We start from the raw sequence: 20,254 nt of genomic DNA, 5'->3' as shown, positions 1-20,254 counted from the left end.
GAATAATTTCAGCACTGGTCTCATTAGGGTCTATTATTTACTTGTGTAAACAACGTTTTTAGGATCTAGTAGTGCATATATAATATTTTATTAGGCTTCATAAAAGCCATAAATGTTTAAAATCTAGAAAACAAATTCAGGCCTCTCTAAAATCATTTAATTGGAGCTGTGAAGATTACATGTTAATACACATTCATATACACAAACTCATTTAATCAGCATGGAAGTAGATTGTACCAGTTGCTGTAATAATTCAACATAGTTTGAGTATTCCTTAATGAATGGATAATATTAAGTGATGCACTGTAGCTGTTTCAAAATCAGAGGTGATGTTCTAAAATAGGGGTCAGAAAACTATGGCCAAATGGGCCAGCTCTTGTTCTGTGCATAAAGTTTTATTGAAACACATCCATATTCATTTGTTTGGTTTTGTCTACGGCTGTCTTCACTCTGCAATGGCTGAGTTGAGTAACTGAAACAGAGACCATATGGTCCTCAAAGCCTAGAGTATTTACTCTCTGGCACTTTAGAGAAAAAGTTGATTGACCCTTCTCTAAAAGGATTTTGGAAACTTGGCTTTACACCAGAGTGTGAAAAAGCTCAAACTATAAAGTCTAAGCATAAAGAGCAACGATAAACACTTTATGCTGATTAGATATAAAGATAGATTGGAGGAGCAGTGAAACTGGGGAAATCTTCAGGGTGTGAACAGCATCAAAAGAATGTAGCTGAGAACCCATTACTGCCTGTTTTTGCCAAAGAAAAACACAAGCCCCAGGGCACCACTTCTTTCAAATCTGGAAAGGAAGACAGGCTTCCATTTTTAAAATCAGATTTCCAAGTTCTGAGTCACTTTCAGGATAAGCCAAAGAGGTCTGGCTACGATTCGCCATCTCTGACTCAGACCCTAAGGAAGGCAGTATTGTGAAATAACAGATAAGAGTGGAATGAAGAAGGACACAGCTGATTGTGATTTCACAGATGCTTTTGCCTGCTTTACATGAAGGCCTCAGTGGACAGATAGAATATGTGCAATGCAAAGAATGACAGACAACATAGAAGAAGAAAAGTACCAGGCACATCCATCAATTTCAATATAAACCCCATCAGCTCCAAGGAAATGACGTATGAAGGGAGAGAGGACAGAGACATGGCAATACCTGCAGGAGGCTGAGCAACTTAAAGAAGGAAAAAATGCACTTTACCTGAGCTTCCAAATCACAGCAGATGGTGAGATCTGAAGGGAGATAAACATAAGGCCAGGAAAGCAAGCAATTCCTCCTGTCAGCTTTCAAGGGCTGGTGCAGATGAAAGACCAAGAACTAGACAGAAACTGTGCAACACCAGTGTTTGACAACACTCAGCGCTGTCTACTGGACAGGTAACGGATGGTAACCTGCTGAGGGGCGAGGAATCCCTTTAGCAATGGGAAGGACCCCCAGAACTGCTTAAAGTTAAAGGGTAGACATGAACCGGATGTGAGAAATTGGAAGAAAATAGGGCGTGCTACACAGCAAACGCAAATCAGATAAATGAAGAGACAACTCTTTTCGGGTAGAATATAGAAGAGTGAGAAAGCCTCGAGCTAAGAGAGAATCTGTAGATCCTGGGTAGGCTTTTCTGGCTCCTAGCTCCTAAAACAACATGGAAGATGTCGAGTAAGTCACCGCCGGAAGCGCTGGCAAGACGATAAAGTTGGGATGGCTGATTCTGCAGGGTGCCTTTGAGAGGCTGCCTCCACTCCCCTATGAATTTCCCACTCATTCATTTATTTATTCATTGATTCCTTCTTGCATTTGGTCCATAAATATTTATTTAGATGCCTGAGCATGTGTCAGACACTGTCCTTGGTGCTGGAGACAAAAGTGTGAACAAGACAAAGTCCCGTTCTTCCTGGAACTTATGTTCTATTTGGAGACACACCACTTAACAGCTATCTGGCCCGTTCCTCATTTTTCTCTTTTACAAAAAGGATACAAAAATTGTTATATTTACTTTTAGGATGGTATGAAAATTACTGAGAAATTTCTATAAGGCAGAATGTTCGTCAGAATTACTACAATTAACATTCTTATATCTGTTTCCCAGGCTCTATTGGCATTATCTTGCTAATAAACAGATTTGACGATGCCACCCCCTACTGTGATGTCTTTTCATTATTTATAGGAGGGGTCAGCAATTTTTTTCTGTAAAGGTTTAGGCAATAAATACTCCAGGCTTTGTGGGCCATACAGTCTCTCTCACAACTATTCAACTCTGCTGCTGCAGTGCAAAGCAACCATAGACCACATGTAAATGAATGCAAGTGGCTGTGTTCCAATAAAACTTCATTTACAAAAATAAGTGGCAGGCTAAGATTGCCAACTTCTGATCTAGTCTAGAGCATAAGGTCCAAATTCTCTTGTATAGCATATAGTCTAATACCAAATTCTACTTCTATTTCATCATCCTCCAGTAAAAATAAACAATCTTCTAATTCCTGATTCTATAATTTCTCATCTATTTAAAAAAAACTGATAATGTGATTGTAAATTACTCAGATAATACAATAACTAAAAACTGAATGAGAGCCTACTGTGCATACTATTGTATAATCTTAATTTTCCATTAATAAGCATATTATTTAATACATAGATTCTATCTTATTCTGTTCAATGGCTGCCTATTATCCCACTGTACAGATGAACCTCATTTCTTTAACTAGTCACTCTGCCCTTCAAACTTTCTTGCCTTGCACATGTTGCTTCCTCTGCCTTAAAAGACTTTCGCTGTCTAGCTGGCAATCATCTCCTTAAGCTCAAGAACCAGCTTAAATATTTTCTCTGTAAAATCTATCTATCCCCTGTAAAAAATCCACTCTGCTCCTATTTATTTTATATATAAATCCTAAGAGTCTGGGGAAAAGCTGCTAGGCAATTATAATTGATGAAATTTAATGAGTGTTTACTAGATGCCAGATATTTTTAAAAAGCACTTTATCTGTATTAACTACCTAAAAAATCTGGTTTCTTGATGGTATTATCGAACTGCTGAACATGATGTCTTTTACTCTAAATTTTAAACAAGGTGAGTTGACTTTTTCTGTTACATGAAAGCAAAAGAATCCTACTTTATATGTATTTAGGAACGTCTAACATTGTGCATGGACCCTGGCAGATGCAATATTAAAGCTGCTTCTTCTCCTTTTAAGCAGTAAGTTCTCTGACTGTGGTCACCAGACCTTAATCAGGTAGGAATAATCAGGGGCCAGGATAGTAATTTTCTCATGGATGGAATCTCAATAAATATCAGCCTAGTGAGTTAATGACTCAGCTACAGAGGTGAGATAATTTACTGAATGGGAAAGGCGTGGACAGCCTTTCTTCTGAGTCCAGTTTCTTCAACTTCCAGGGGTTTACTGTTTTAACTGCTTTGACGACGTAAAAATTGGGGTAAAGAGCATGGTGATATTACAGACATTAATACTACTAACTAGTTTTACCCTATATAAACTGCGGTTTTCCAGAACTCAAGTACCTTAATTTAAAATACAATCATACTACATGTTATCTGAAAAAGGACAATGATTTTTTTTGAATAAAACATTTTATTTTTTTAAAACATCTTTATTGGAGTATAATTGCTTTACAATGGTGTGTTAGTTTCTGCTGTATAACAAAGTGAATCAGCTATACATATACATACATCCCCACATCTCCTCCCTCTTGCGTCTCCCTCCCACCCTCCCTATCCCACCCCTCTAGGTGGTCAGAGAGCACTGAGCTGATCTCCCTGTGCTACGCAGCTGCTTCCCACTAGTTATCTCTTTTACATTTGGTAGTGTATATATGTCCATGCCACTCTCTCACTTCGTCCCAGCTTACCCTTCCCCCTCTCCGTGTCCTCAAGTCCATTCTCTATGTCTGCGTCTTTATTCATGTCCTGCCCCTAGGTTCTTCAGAACCAATTTTTTTTTTTTTTAGATTCCATATATATGTGTGAGCATACGGTATTTGTTTTTCTCTTTCTGACTTACTTCACTCTATATGACAGACTCTAGGTCCATCCACCTCACTACAAATAACTCAATTTCTTTTTTTTATGGCTGAGTAATATTCCATTGTATATATGCGCCACATCTTCTTTATCCATTCATCTGTTGATGGACACTTAGGTTGCTTCCATGTCCTGGCTATTGTAAATAGTGCTGCAATGAACATTGTGGTACATGACTCTTTTTTAATTATGGTTTTCTCAGGGTATCTGCCCAGTAGTGGGATTGCTGAGTCGTATAGTAGTTCTATTTTTAGTTTTTTAAGGAACCTCCATACTGTTCTCCATAGTGGCTGTATCAATTTACATTCCCACCAAGAGTGCAAGAGGGTTCCCTTTTCTCCACACCCTCTCCAGCATTGATTGTTTGTAGATTTTTTGATGATGGCCATTCTGACTGTGTGACGTTGATACCTCATTGTAGTTTTGATTTGCATTTCTCTAGTGATTAGTGATGTTGAGCATCCTTTCATGTGTTTGTTGGCAATCTCTATGTCTTCTTTGGAGAAATGTCTATTTAGGTCTTCTGCCCATTTTTGGATTGGGTTGTTTTTTTGATATTGAACTGCATGAGCTGCTTGTAAATTTTGGAGATTAATCCTTAGGACAAAGATTTTTAAAAAGATTTTTTTTTTTTTTTTCACGGTACATGGGCCTCTCACTGTTGTGGCCTCTCCCGTTGGGGAGCACAGGCTCTGGACGCGCAGGCCCAGCGGCCATGGCTCACGGGCCCAGCCGCTCCGCGGCATGTGGGGTCCTCCCGGACCAGGGCATGAACCCATGTCCCCTGCATTGGCAGGCGGACTCTCAACCACTGCGCCACCAGGGAAGCCCAGAAAGATTTTTATAAGAGACTCCTGCACTAGGATCTAGATAAGATATTCATAGGTAATTAAGCTCTATAGAGACCAGGTTGCCTGGCAGCTCATCCTTGTCCATCAGCATGCATCTTGGAACTCTGTTATTTAGGTGAACAAAGGTGGAGTCTACCACCAAATAAGCCAAGTCAAATTCATATCAAACAACAGGACACACTTCCATGATGGTGGGAGTACTGGGAGCTGATTCCTGATTTACTGGCAACTGTAAGAATGGCTCTCAGGCCTGGCAGTAAATTAAGGACACTTACCACATTGCATTTTATGGCTTCCCAAGAGTGATAGGATAAACCACTAATAACAATAATTATTCAGAGAGCCGGACCCTGTGCAAAGTGTGTTACCAAAATTTTCTTCATTTAATCCCCCTAACAACACTAGGGTGTAGGTATTTCTAGGCTCAATTTACAGATGACTAAATTGAGACCTAAATTAGACCTATTAAAGGGCATATGGTCATGCATACAGTGATAGTGTTGTATTTGAGTCTCTCTGATTCCAGGCCCATGTTTTTTCACGAAAGCACTCATGCCACGGAAATTCAAACAGAACAGTTAACTTCTGACTTCCTGTTTCCTTAGGATAATCTGGATGCAATGTCACCTCACATAGCATCATTTAAGGAACTAGATGTTCCAAGTTGTTTTCTCCAGCTCTATAGCCCAAAGGGTTTGATTGGTCAAGCTAGCAGACATTTTGAGCTATCTATAAGAGTGTGTAACCCTTCTCTCTTCAAGAGCCTAAGGATTTGGGAGATTATTGCCTCCTAAGAAACTCCAGGAATTGGAAGAAATAAAGACAAAGGCAGAAAAAGGAGGACTGGTGAGATTTATATTCATTTTCCTCAATATGAAGGCAATTCACATAATGATTCAGTATGGACCAGGCTCTCCTTTTATGTGATTTGAGGTCAAATGAATGGTGTCTCTTATACCTGCACATGATCTAGAGCCAGGAAGACACTCCCAGATCTGCACAACCTCAAGAACAGGGCAGAAATTACACAGCCTCATTATGTTTACTGGCTGCCACCCTGGAGTTACCTCTGTGGCTGGTGGTGAGTGAGCAGTGGAGAGCATGACTTATACTATCACCAGCATCTGTTACTGTAAGGCTGTCAGGAGACAAATCTCCATTGGTCCCTGACATTTCTGTGCAGGAGCACTGCCTTTCCAAGGATGTCTGCATGGTAAACAGCCTTGAAGACAGGGATAGTGTCTTCCTATGGAGCAGAGGTAATGGTTTGTTTCTTGACCAGTATAATGAAGATAATGCATCCTTCTGGGGCAAGGCTCAGGCAGGTCTGCTTGCAGCCCATTATAAAAGATGCAGGTTCCCTATGCTTGAGGTCCCCCAGCTGTGCGACAAACCAACACTGTACTCAGCATCCACCTGAGCCGCTTTGCATCAGGCCATGGGATGTGGGTGGGGGGAAGGGAACTGATGTGAACATGAAGCTCATGCTGTTTGCCTGCTGTGTGTAATAAAGTCCTTTGTCTTGTCCCGTGAGTCTTGTGTTCTGCCAGGTTAACCTGTTCACTTGCAAGCAGGGTTAAATATCAGATCCTCCACAGTCCCGATAGAGGCCTACCAATCTGCACCTCCACAGTGCCCAAGATGTCCTTAATGTTGTATCTAGAGAGCCCAGTCCAAACAAGAGTCTTATTTTTTATTACATATGTTTTCCTTTCTATTATTATTTGGCAGCCTCAGTGTTGGTCAGGTTCTACCACTTCTAAAATAAAGCATGCCTAATGAGTGAACATTCCATTATGCATGGGTCCCAAGGTACCCATTCCCATACAGAAATCCTTATAAACACACAAAAAAACAAAAGAGGCCCTTAGGGGAAACAACAGTCTAGCCCTTTTCTCACCGAGTCCTGATCTCCATACTGTATTGAAAAGTTTTGATGATTATGGGTCTGTCCTTAAAGGAAATATAAATTAGACTGAGCTAATTAATAAGATAATGACTTGTTTGTCTTGAATTGGCTGTAAACCTCCCACATCCAGGTATCCAATCTACTATTAACTAGATGCAAGAGTCTGCTAGGACCACTCTTCTATGAAGTACAGCATGTAAGTATCGTTTTCTGGGGCAACTCTCTGTTGGTGTAACATTGGTTCTCTTTGTGATGGAGACAGTAAAGACGGGGTAGGATTTTAACTCTCTTAATTTCAGGTTGATCTGAAACCAGCCCGCTTTATTTCAAGAAGTTTTTACCTCAAACCTGTGCTTTCAGATGAATTATCTTCCAATAGTCCCTCCCCCCGTCTCTCTCTCTCTCTTCATTAATGACATGGTTATATAGGAGGTAATCAATATTTTCTCCATGACATGAAAACTGACTTTCAGTTTTCAATAAACAATGTACTCTCTTTCTCTATATTTGAATTCTTGAACCCAAATAATGACCTTACAAGTGTGATGGCTTAAAAGACTCTTGGTTTCTCCTCTAACACTTCTGACCTGTTTGGCCTAAATGGAAGCATCTGCAGATTGCTTCATAATACATAATTCTGTCTTTTTAAAACTTTAAAAAATAAATTTATATTCCCTTTACCCATTCTGTCAGTTTTTTTTTTTTTAGTGTTGGTGGTAGGGGTACATGGTCCATAGAAACTTTATAAAACTCTCTCTCCTACCCCTTAATATCCTGAAGTTCCTTGTAGTCTCTCATCAGCCTAAATCAAAACAAAATCTTTTTATCCATGCGCCATATTACACACACCCTCTTGAGCCTTTGACCCTTACTGTCTAGACTGAATGACACTTCCAGTTTCATCACATTCCCGGGACAACTGTCCCCACTCCCACCTGGTTGTACACACCTCAAACAGTCCCTTGGAGATTATAACCTTTCTTATGTTGGACTGGTTTTCTCTTGAGAATGGACCTTTGGAGTGGGAGGGCTTTCTGTCTTTGGAGATGCTATGCTGGCTGGCTATTCCCAAATCTCTGTTGTAAACAGCAGACAGGAGGAGGTCTTGAACTCTTCACATGTGATTAATTTTTATTCTGTCCTACCAGCCTTGTATTCAACTCTGCTAACTCTCTAACATCTTGAGCTGATGATGTTATCACCCGATGGTTAAGGGCGATTGTTCCATATTTTGATTCTATATTTGGGTTCGGTCCCTAGCTCCACTGGAAAGAATTTCATTCTAACAGCTCATATTCCCATGGAGTTTATACAACCTTTCTCAGCTGGTTGGGCAGGACAGTTAATTAGCACAGTCACCTCAGCTGTGCTGACATTGGTTGATGATATCAGTGTAAAACCAGCAATGTTTTGGAATGATAGTCTGTGTGAACTGATGCCAAAAGAGCCCCGCTGCCTTTTCTTCTTCTGTTCAAAATATGTTTAACTGTAGCTCTTCTTCCAAAGTACAGATAACACTAGTGATTAAAAAAAACCACACAAACACACACCAAAACTGGTATTATAACAAGCCAGAGAGGAGCTAATCACTGGCTATTAAACAAAATCTATTTCCTAAGAGACAATATAGAGTTGTATGGGTTTGAAAGCACAAAACAATGCTATTTTTATCTTGCAATCCAGTTCCACATATGGTGATTCTGCTGAGCACTGTGACCAGGCAAAGTTGAGGGACTTGTTACAGTGAGTTTATTAGCTGCAATGGGACCTTGTTCCATTTAATTTATGCCGGGGTCTATTATATGCAAATCACTAACATGCTACAGAGTTGGTTACAAAAGAAATATCAGAACAGAATGGAGAGCTGTCTCTATATTCTTCTGGAAGTATCTCAATGGTATCATTTCACCCTATTATTTTTTGGAGACATGTTAAAAATTACCTGCCATGCTCTCTCATTGAAAAAGAAAATATTTTTTATATTTTAGATGAAATTAAGATCATAATATTTAACATCCTGGGTAATTCGTGCAAGGTGCTACTTTGAGGAGTTTCAATGGAGCATCAACTGTTTCCCTACTGCAGTCTGGTTTGCTTTTTACCACTTGGCTTCAGTTAATTGGACAAGAGACCGGCACCTCTACTAAGGGCACCTGACAAGTGAGCCTTGGCATGGTACAAGGACATTGCTCAGTAGGGGTAGTTTTGGGGGGAAGATGATGGGCTAAGTGTTTTCTTTTTTTCTTTTCTTTTTTAGAATTATTTGTTTATTTATTTGGTTGCATGGGGTCTTAGTTGAGGCAGGCAGCCTCCTTAGTTGCAGCACATGGACTCCTTAGTTGTGGCATGTGAACTCTTAGTTGCGGCAGGCATGTGGGATCTAGTTCCTTGACCAGGGATCAAACCCGGGCCCCCTGCGTTGGGAGTGCTGAGTCTTATCCATTGCGCCGCCAGGGAAGTCCTGGGCTAAGTGTTTTCTGACAGCAATTTTTTGGACTATTTTTTGCAATTACAGAAGAAAGACACTCATCTAGGACTTCAGTCCAGCTACATCTAGGACTGAAGAAGAACAGGGATAGGGCTACATTCCAATTAAGTAGTCATCTTACAATAGGACTTATATTTTCCTAAGACTTCCAGTCCCAGTTTGGAATTTATGATCATGTTTACATGTATCTATCAGATGCTTCCTGGCATAGCTGGAATATTCCTAAAAGGCTTTCCTAGACTAGGAGTCTAGAGCTGTCATCATTTTAGCCTGGCACATGCAAGTGCAAGCAGTCCATTCAAGGTTGTCATCCCAGGGTCTGGCACCATCCATGTCTTTGCAGAAACACGGTTTATTTGTTTGGAGAAAATGTTACTTCTGTTCTCACTAGTTTCTCTGTATATCAAAAAGAAAGGAAAGCTGTATTCTGAGCTGAGAAAGCTTCAATAATGTATGATTTAAAGAGGCCAACTAGAGGCAGAGTCAAGATGGCGGTGTGCGAAGACGCAGAGTTAGTGTCTCCTCACAACTAGGGTGCTTGCCGGCCGCTGGTGGGGGACTCTGATGCTCGAAGAGATGGGAGGAGCCCCAAAGTGAACCAGTAGGATGTAGGGGGACTGAGGGAGGAGGAGAAGTGGAGGCCAGGAACGATCAGCGCCCCTGAGGCCGGGGAGGCCAGGAGAGGCAGGTGGAGGGACTCTCCGGGAAGAGTGTTAAAGCCCCATCCAGGCTGCGTGGGTCCCGGGGGCATAGGAGGGAGGCCAGTGAGATCAGGAGAGGCAGGTGGGAGGGGCCCTCCAGGAGGAGCAGAGAGGAGCCAAGGGTAATTGCCGCACTCACTCGGGCCCTGGGAGCCTGCTGAGTTTCCAGGTGAGGTCCCCTGCCCTCTGAGACCAGGGGTGGGGGGCATGCCTGGGCTCCTTCTGTTCCTTGAGCCTAACGCCCACCCTCCACAGCCCCCAGGGCCTTTTCCAGCCCTGTGGGTCCTGAGCATTGGTCCCGCCCACTGCCCAAACCTCACCCTTGCTTAGGCTCCGCCCTCTACAGCCAAGGCCGTTCCCCCCACTGTTTTTTTTTTTTTTTTTTCTTTTCCCTCCTCCTCTTTTTTACTACTGTGGTACTGATGTACCTTCTGGTTGTTGATTCATCTATATTTTTATTTTTATATTCTTTCTAACATATGTTAGTTTCCTAATCTAATTTTACTTTTTACTTTGTTACTGTTGTTTTTTTTTTTGCCGCCCCATGCAGCTTGCGGGATGTTGGTTCATGAGCTGGGGTTTGGGCCAAAGCTCCTGCGATGGGAGCTCTGAGTCTGAACCACTGGACTAACAGAGAACCTCAGACCCCAGGGAGTATTCATAGGAGTGAGGTCTCATGGAGGTCCTCATCTCAGAACCAAGACCCAGCTCTACCCAACAGCCTACAAACTTCAGTGTTGGAAGCCTCAAGCCAACCAACCAGGAAGACAGGAAGACAATCCCACTCATTTAAAAAAAAAAAAAAATGAGATGGCAAAAAAATATGTCACAGATGAAGGAGCAAGGTAAAAACCTACAAGACCAAATAAATGAAGAGGATATAGGCAATCTACCTGAAAAAGAATTCAGGGTAATGACAGTAAAGATGATCCAGAGTCTCAGAATTAGAATGGAGGCAAGGATTGACAAAATACAAGAAATGTTTAACAAAGATGTAGAAGAACTAAAGAACAAACAGAGGTGAACAACAAAATAACTGAAACGAAAAATACCCTAGAAGGAATAAATAACAGAATAACTGAGGCAGAAGAACGAATAAGTGAGCTTGAAGACAAAATGGTGGAAATAACTGACAAGGAGCAGAATAAAGAAAAAAGGATGAAAAGAATTGAAGACAATCTCAGAGACCTCTGGGACAATACTAAACGCACCAGCATTTGAATATAGGGGTCCCAGAAGAACAAGAGAAAAAGAAAGGGTCTGAGAAAATATATGAAGAGATTATAGGGGAAAACTTCCCTAACATGGGAAAGGAAATAGTCTCCCAAGTCCAGGAAGCACAGAGAGTCCTATACAGGATAAACCCTAGGAAAAACACACCAAGACACATATTATTCAAACTAACAAAAATTAAATTAAAAGAAAAAATATTCAGCAAGGGAAAAACAAAAAATAGCATACAAAGGAACCCCCATAAGGTTATCAGCTGATTTTTCAGCAGAAACTCTGCAGGCCAGAAGGGAGTAGCATGATATACTTAAAGTGATGAAAGAGAAAAACCTAGAACGAAGATTACTCTACCCAGCAAGGATCTCATTCAGATTCAGTGGAGAAGTCAAAAGCTTTTCAGACAAGCAAAAGCTAAGAGAATTCAGCACCACCAATCTAGCTTTACAACAAATGCTAAAGAAACTTCTCTAGGCAGGAAACACAAGAGAAGAAAAATACCCACAAAAACAAACCCAAAACAATTAAGAAAATGGTAATAGGAACATACATATTGATAAAAACCTTGAATGTAAATGGATTAAACGCCCCAGCCAAAAGACACAGACTGGCTGAATGGATACAAAAACAAGTCCCATATGTATGCTGTCTACAATAGACCCACTTCAGACCTAGGGACACATACAGACTGAAAGTGAAGGGATGGAAAAAGATATTCCATAAATGGAAATCAAAAGAAAGCTGGAGTAGCAATTCTCATATCAGACAAAATAGACTTTAAAATAAAGACTGTTACAAGAGATGAGGAGGGACACTACATAACGATCAAAGGATCAATCCAAGAAGAAGATATAACAATTATAAATGTTTATGCAGCCAACATAGGAGCAACTCAATACATAAGGCAAATGCTAACAACCATGAAAGGAGAAACTGACAGTAACACAATAATAGTAGGGGACTTTAACACCCCACTCACACCAATGGAGAGATCATCCGAACAGAAAATAAAAAAGGAAACACAAGGTTTAAATAACACAATAGACCAGATAGATTTAATTGATATTTATAGACGTTCTATCCGAAAACAACAGAATACACTTTCTTCTCAAGTGCACATGGAAGATTCTGTAGGATAGATCACATCTTGGGTCACAAATCAAGCCTCAGAAAATTTAACAAAACTGAAATTGTATCAAGCATCTTTTCTGACCACAAAATTATGTGATTAGAAATCAATTACAGGAAAAAAACTGTAAAAAAAAAAAAAAACAAATACATGGAGGCTAAACAGTGTGCTACTAAATAACCAAGAGATCACTGAAAAAATCAGACGATATAGAAGAATACACAGAAACAAATAACAATGAAAACACGATGACCCAAAACCTATGGGATGCAGCAAAAGCAGTTTTAAGAGGGAAGTTTATAGCAATTCAATCTCACCTCAAGAAACAAGAAAAATATCACACAATCTAACACTACACTTAAAACAACTAGAGAAAGAAGAACAAAGAAAACTCAAAGTCAGTAGAAGGAAAGAAATCATAAAGATCAGAGCAGAAATAAATTAAATAGAAATGAAGAAAACAACAGCAAACATCAATAAAACTAAAAGCTCGTTCTTTAAGAAGATAAGCGAAATCGATAAACCCTTAGCCAGACTCATCAAGAAAAAAAGGGAGAGGATGCAAATCAATAAAATTAGAAGTGAAAAAGGAGAAATCACAACTGACACTGCAGAAATACAAAGGAGTATAAGAGACTAGTACAAATAACTATATGCCAATAAAATGGACAACCATGAAGAAATGGTCAGATTCCTGGAAAGGTATAGTTTTCTAAGACTGAACCAGGAAGAATTAGAAAACATAATCAGACCTATCACAAGTAATGAAATTGAAACTATAATTAAAATTCTTCCAACAAACAAAAGTCCAGGATCAGATGGCTTGACAGGCGAATTCTATCAAACATTTAGAGAAGAGCTAACAGCAATCCTCCTTAAGCTCTTCCAAAAAACTGCAGAGGGAGAAACACTCCCAAATTCATTCCACAAAGACACCATCACCCTGATACCAAAACCAGAAAAGATATCACAAAAAAAGAAAATTATAGACCAATATCACTGATGAACATAGATGCAAAAATCCTGAACAAAATACTAGCAAACAGAATCCAACAGCACATTAAAAGGATCATACACCATGATCAAGTGGGATTTATCCCAGGGATGCAAGGATTCTTCAGTATACATTAATCAATCAATGTGATATACTACATTAACAAATTAAGTAATAAAAACCATATGATCATCTCAAGGGATGCAGAAAAAGCTTTTGCCAAAATTCCATACCAATTTAGGATAAAAACTCTCCAGGAAATGGGCATAGAGGGAACCTACCTCAACATAATGAAGGTCACATATGACAAACCCACAGCAAGCATCACACTCAATGGTGAAAAACTCAAAAGCATTTCCACTACGATCAGGAACAAGACAAGGATGTCCACTCTTGCCACTCTTATTCAACATAGCTTTGGAAGTCCTATGACAAACCCACAGCAAGCATCACACTCAATGGTGAAAAACTCAAAAGCATTTCCACTACGATCAGGAACAAGACAAGGATGTCCACCGTCACCACTATTATTCAACATAGTTTTGGAAGTCCTAGCCACAGCAATCAGAGAAGAAAAAGAAATAAAAGGAATACAAATTGGAAAAGAAGAAGTAAAACTGTCACTGTTTGCCTATGACATGATACTATACATAGAAAATCCTAAAGATGCCACCAGAAAACTACAAGAACTAATCAGTGAATTTGGTAAGGTTGCAGGATACAAAATGAATGCACAGAAATCTCTGCCTTCCTATACACCAACAACAAAATATCAGAAAGAGAAATTAAGGAAACACTCCCATTTACCACTGCAACAAAAAGAACAAAATACCTAGGAATAAACCTGCTTAAGGAGGTGAAAGATTTGTACTCAGAAAAGTATAAAACACTGATGAAAGAAATCAAAGATGACATAAACAGATGGAGAAATATACCATGTTCTTGGATTGGGAGAATCAATATTGTGAAAATGACTCTACTACCCAAAGCAATCTACAGATTCAATGCAATCCCTATCAAACTACCAATGGCATTCTTCACAGAATTAGAACAAAAAATTGTACAATTCATATGGCAACACAGAAGACCCTGAATAGCCAAAGCAATCTTGAGAAAGAAAAATGGAGTTGGAGGAATCAGGCTCCCCGACTTCAAACTATACCACAAAGCTACAGTAATCAAGACAGTACTGTACTGGCACAAAAACAGAAATAGAGACCAATGGTACAGGAGAGAATGCACAGATAAACCCACACACATATGGGCACCGAATTTACAACAAAGGAGTTAAGAACACACAATGGAGAAAAGACAGCCTCTTTAATAAGTGGTGCTGGGAAAACTGGACAGCTACATGTAAAAGAATGATATTAGAACACTACCTAACACCATCCACAAAAATAAACTCCAAATAGATTAAAGACTTAAATTTAAGACCAGACACTATAAAACTCTAAGAGGAAAACATAGGAAAAACAGTCTTTGACATAAACCACAGCAAGATCTTTTTTCACCCACCTCCTAGAGTAATGGAAATAAAAACAAAATTAAGTAAATGGGACTTAATTTAACTTAAAAGCTTTTGCACAGCAAAGGAAACAATAAACAAGACAAAAAGACAAACCCCAGAATGGGAAAAAATATTTTCAAATGAAACAACAAAGAATTAATCTCCAAAATATACAAGCAACTCATGCAGCTCAATATCAACAAAACAAACAATCCAGTTAAAAAATGGGCGGAAGACCTAAATAGACATTTCACCAAGGAAGACATACAGATGGCCAAGAGGCACATGAAAAGATGCTCAACATCACTTATTATTAGAGAAATGTGAATCAAAACTACAGTGAGGTATCACCTCATGGTGGTCAGAATGGCCATTATCAAAAAATCTAGAAACAATAAATGCTGGAAAGTGTGTGATGAAAAGGGAATCCTCCCGCACTGTTGGTGGGAATGTAAATTGATACAGACACCATGGAAAACAGTATGGAGGTTCATTAAAAAACTAAAAATAGAACTACCATATGACCCAGCAATACCACTACTGGGCATATATCCAGAGAAAACCGTAATTCAAAAAGAGACACGTACCAGAATGTCTACTACAGCACTATTTACTATCGCCAGGACATGGAACGAACCTAAATGTCCATCGACAGATGAATGGATAAAGAAGATGTGGCACATATGTATGATGGAATATTGCTCAGCCATAAAAAGAAACGAAATTGAGTTATTTGTAGTGAGGTAGATGGACCCAGAGTCTGTCATACAGAGTGAAGTAAGTCAGAAAGAGAAAAACAAATACCATATGTTAACGCATATGTATGGAAGATAAAAAAAAAAATGGTACTGACGAACTTAGTTGCAGGGCAGGAATAAAGAGGTAGACATAGAGAATGGACTTGAGGCCATGGGGTGGGAGGGGGAGGCTGGGGCGAAGTGAGAGTAGCATTGATATGTATACACTACTGAATGTAAAACAGTTGGCTGGTGGGAAGCAGCAGCATAGCACAGGGAAATCGGCTAGGTACTTTGCGATGACCTAGAGCGGTGGGTTAGGGAGGATGGGAGGGAGGCTCAAGAGGGGGCATATGGGGACACGTGTATGCATATGGCTGATTCACTTTGTTGTGCAACAGAAACTAACACAGTATTGTGAAGCAACTATACTCCAATAAAGATCTATTAAAAAAATAAATAAAGAGGCCAACTAATGGACAGCCTCATGTAAATTGATGAAGTTAGACCACACCCTCCCATCTTACACAAACATAAATTCAGAATGGCTTAAAGACTTAAGCATAAGACATGACACCATAAAACTCCTAGAAGAGGTCACAGACAAAACATTCTCTGACGTGAACTGTACAAATATTTTCTTAGGTCTCCCAGCGCAATAGGAATAAAAACAAAAATAAACAAATGGGACCTAATCAAACTTACAATCTTTTGCACAGCAAAGGAAACCATAAACAAAATGAAAAGACAACCTACGGAATGGGAGAAAATACTGGCAATCAATGCGTCAATCAAGGGCTTAATTTCCAAAACAGACCAACAGCTCATACAACTCAACAACAACAAACAAATAACCCAATTGAAAAATGGGCAGACGACCTAAATAGACACTTCTCCAAAGAAGAAATACAAATGGCCAGTAGGCACATGAAAAGATGCTCAGCATCACTAATTGTAAGAGAAATGTAAATCAAAACTGCAATGAGGTATCATCTCACAGTGGTCAGAATGGCCATCACTAAAAACTTTACAAATAACAAATGCTGGAGAGGATGTGAAGAAAAGGAAACCCTCCTACACTGTTAGATGGGACTGTAAGTTGGTATAGCCACTATGGAAAACAGTATGAAAGTTCCTCAGAAAACTAAAAACAGAATTACCATATGATCCAGCAATCCCACTTCTGGGCATATATCCAGATGAAACTCTAATCCAAAAAGACACATGCATCCTTATGTTCATAACAGCACTATTTACAATAGCCAAGACATGGAAACAACCTCAATGTCTATTGACACATGAATGGATAAAGAAGATGTGGTCCATATATACAATGGAATACAACTCAGCTGTAAAAAAGAATGAAATAATGCCATTTGTAACTAAAAGAATGCAACTAGAAATTATCATACTAAGTGAAGTAAGTCGGAAAGAGAAAGACAAATACCATATGATATCATGTATATGTGGAATCTAAAGTATGACACAAATGAACCTATCTATGAAACAGATTCACGGACATAGAGAACAGACTTGTGCTTGCCAATGTGGAGGGGGTTGGGGGAGAGACGGAGTAGGAGGTTGGGGTTAGCAGATGTAAGCTATTATATATAGAACGGATAAACAACAAGGTCCTACTGTAAAGCTCAGAGAACTATATTCAGTATCTTACGATAAACCATGTGGAAAAGAATATTAAAAAAAGAATGTATACATCTGTACAATTGAGTCACTTTGCTGTACAGCAGAAATTAACACAGCATTGTACGTCAATACTTTTATACTTCAATAAAACAAATAAAAAAACAAAGCGGCCAACTAAGAAGATATTTACATGTGTGTCCAGGGGCAAGGGAGGCACGAAGAGACCTGGGAAATAGGTGTGGGTATGGGTCAATTTACATTTTCCAGGACAAAAGGAAATTCTGCAGAGTCAGTGAGCTTTGAAAACTGTGAAGCTATTTTAAACAGCCCCTCATATTCTGCAAACTTTTACATATCTAACTGTTCAGTCATCTACAGTTTAGTGCACAGAATTTCCAAAATTTTTATAATTTCTCTCTCAAAGTGTGGCATTCATTTTTACTTCACTGGTAGTTTAATGCCCAATGAATTAATTAAAATTAGAAACTAACAAAATATGGAGACGGTCTAACAACTAGAATTCTGTTTTGCCTTTTACAAATTTTTCAACATACATCAACTGAATGCTTCCTGTGTTCTAGGTACTGTGCTTGATGCCTGGTCACGTGAAACTTCTACTAGAAGAAAAGTCTGGGTATCTGTGCACAGATGGAGCAACTCGTAATTTGTCTGCATGTGAGACACTAACCCTCTGGTGGAGAAGGAATTTCCCCAAGCTCTTGGGACACTGCCTCCTGTACCACCACGGTAAACGGTCCAGCGGAAAATGATTCAGACACACTCTCTGACCTCATAGATCTTTTATTCCATTTTCCCTAAAACAATAATGATGTTGTAACATTGACAAGGTTGGTGATTCAGAGCTTGCCAAAAATGGTCTTATAAACTAAGCAGATGAGGGAAATAATGCAACATAGAACATACTAGAATTCTTTAATATAAGTCTCCCTTTGTCAGGCAAACAGACCTATGGAAACTCTGCTTCTGTTTCCTGGCATCTACATATCACTGTGAGTCAGGGTTTTTAAGACTTGACTTTAAAAAAAAAAGAGCTCAAGTCAGCGGCTCAAAAGTGGCATGCACATGACTATGTCAAAGACCATTCCACATTTTCAACGTCTGCTTAAAGGCAAACTTTGGCGGACTTCTTATTGAAACTTATTTTTGAGTAAAATTTAAATTGACGTGATTGGGTAAATTTTGGCTTGATTTCAGTTATATTTAGGAAGTAGCCATAAATATTTACATGAAATAGGAAAAGTGGGCTGTGCAAAATACAAATTTGCATAAAGATTGCTTTTCTATTTTGCCTTGGTGAAGGAAAGTCAGGACCAATGCACAGTTTGGTAGTTGGGCTTATGTGCCTTTTGGAAGAGGATTCATATTTTTACAAAATCAAACTCCTGAAGGGGTCCATGTCCCAAAGAAAGGTTAAATATCACTGCAGTAAACTGTGGACTGTGGGGAAGTGTTTTGTTTAAAGAAATACATGGTCTCATATAGTTTGCTTTGAGAAATGGCTGTTCAATGATTGTTGACTGAGTGAAACCACTGCCTAGGAGCAATTCCTTAATGCTCTGCTCCTAGAGAATGCATTTCCTCTCAGGAACCCAAACTGTGCCACAAAATGACAGGTAATTCAGCCTCAAAGCAAACGGCAGTCCTAGATAAGGGAGAGAACTAGCTCATTATGAAACCGATGAATACAACTTCACTGTGAATATTGTAGACATGTGTCTCCCAGTATTGCAAAAATCTTGTTTCAAAATTATTTTGTTTGTTCATTTGCTTTTCTTTTTCTGTGTGAGAAGAGGAATCACATGCAAGGACAACACTGTTGTGTAAAACTGCCAATCGTGTAAGGTTGCAGGAAACGCTGCTGAGGATGAGAGGGTGGGGAATAAGGATCCTAGTACTGGTCTCCGCCTTCCTCGCACTAGCCTTCCTATCTCACCCACTCTTCCTATAGGCGCTCTTTCTCTCTCTCTAGAAGTCTGCGCGTGGTCCCCACCCCACCCCCATTCTCTCCTTCTCCAGTCCCTGGCTAGGTCCCCTCTCTCCCTTTGTTTTCACGTGTTAACACTCAGACTCAGATTACAGGAAAGCCATAGTTCTGTAAATGGCCTGAGGGAGGGACCGGCTCACATTTCATTCGCCTAGAAATTTAGAATTACAAATTAATCTACAAGAAACAATTGCTGGAGCAATTTAAAACTGATGTGGGCAACAGTCCACACAGTCCCCTTACAGTGGACGCCAGGGCAGAGCGAGAGAGGGGGCCGGAGGGCCGCTATTACGCTCCTTAGTCTACGGCCTCACCAAGAACATTTAGCTTTCTACAAGGATTAAGCGAGGTGACTGAAAACGTTTATAGCATTATGCCTCTAATACAGCTACATTCATTTTTGACTTGATGAAATTATCAGCTATTTAACAGCCTTTTAGGGTGTTTTGACTGCAACATTTTCATTTATACCTTAATGCAAAAATGCCAGCTGTAGAGTCCCTGTTTGCTAGTGGGGGTGGAGTAGTAAAAAGGAGCTTAGACAAGGTGATATATACAAGGTGTGCTCTCATGAGACAGGCTTTCCTTTCAAATCTTTGGAAATTACTACAGCATTTAAATTAATTTCTCTCTCTCTTCATTTAGCATTTGCTAAAAATATTTGGTCATGCAAGCAGACCTCAGATCCAGTGTAATTTGCATTGACAGTAAAGAGTTGTCAGTATAGGCTAGTGAGAATTTTTATACACTTTTATTCTGTTTTATTGTATATGGTATATCAGCAACATTTCAAGAAATGATATAAAGTAGTGTTTTTATATCAAAATGGTTTTCTCCGTTTAGAGAATCTTTGAAATGAGGAGTCTCGGTTTTCCCTCATAGTTTCCTAAGGGCCCCATTGGTGGGTAGGGCTAGCTCTCAGCATGGTGAACCCTAAATTGTATATCATTCGACTGCATTATGCAGCCAATCTTTTAGTCAACTTTTATATTATTTTTCGGTAGTAGCATATTATTACTATAAT

The sequence above is a fragment of the Leucopleurus acutus genome (genome assembly GCF_964270905.1).
Source record: "Leucopleurus acutus genome assembly, chromosome: 3".
Classification (NCBI taxonomy): domain Eukaryota; kingdom Metazoa; phylum Chordata; class Mammalia; order Artiodactyla; family Delphinidae; genus Leucopleurus; species Leucopleurus acutus.
Note: the sequence above shows the minus strand (reverse complement) of the source record.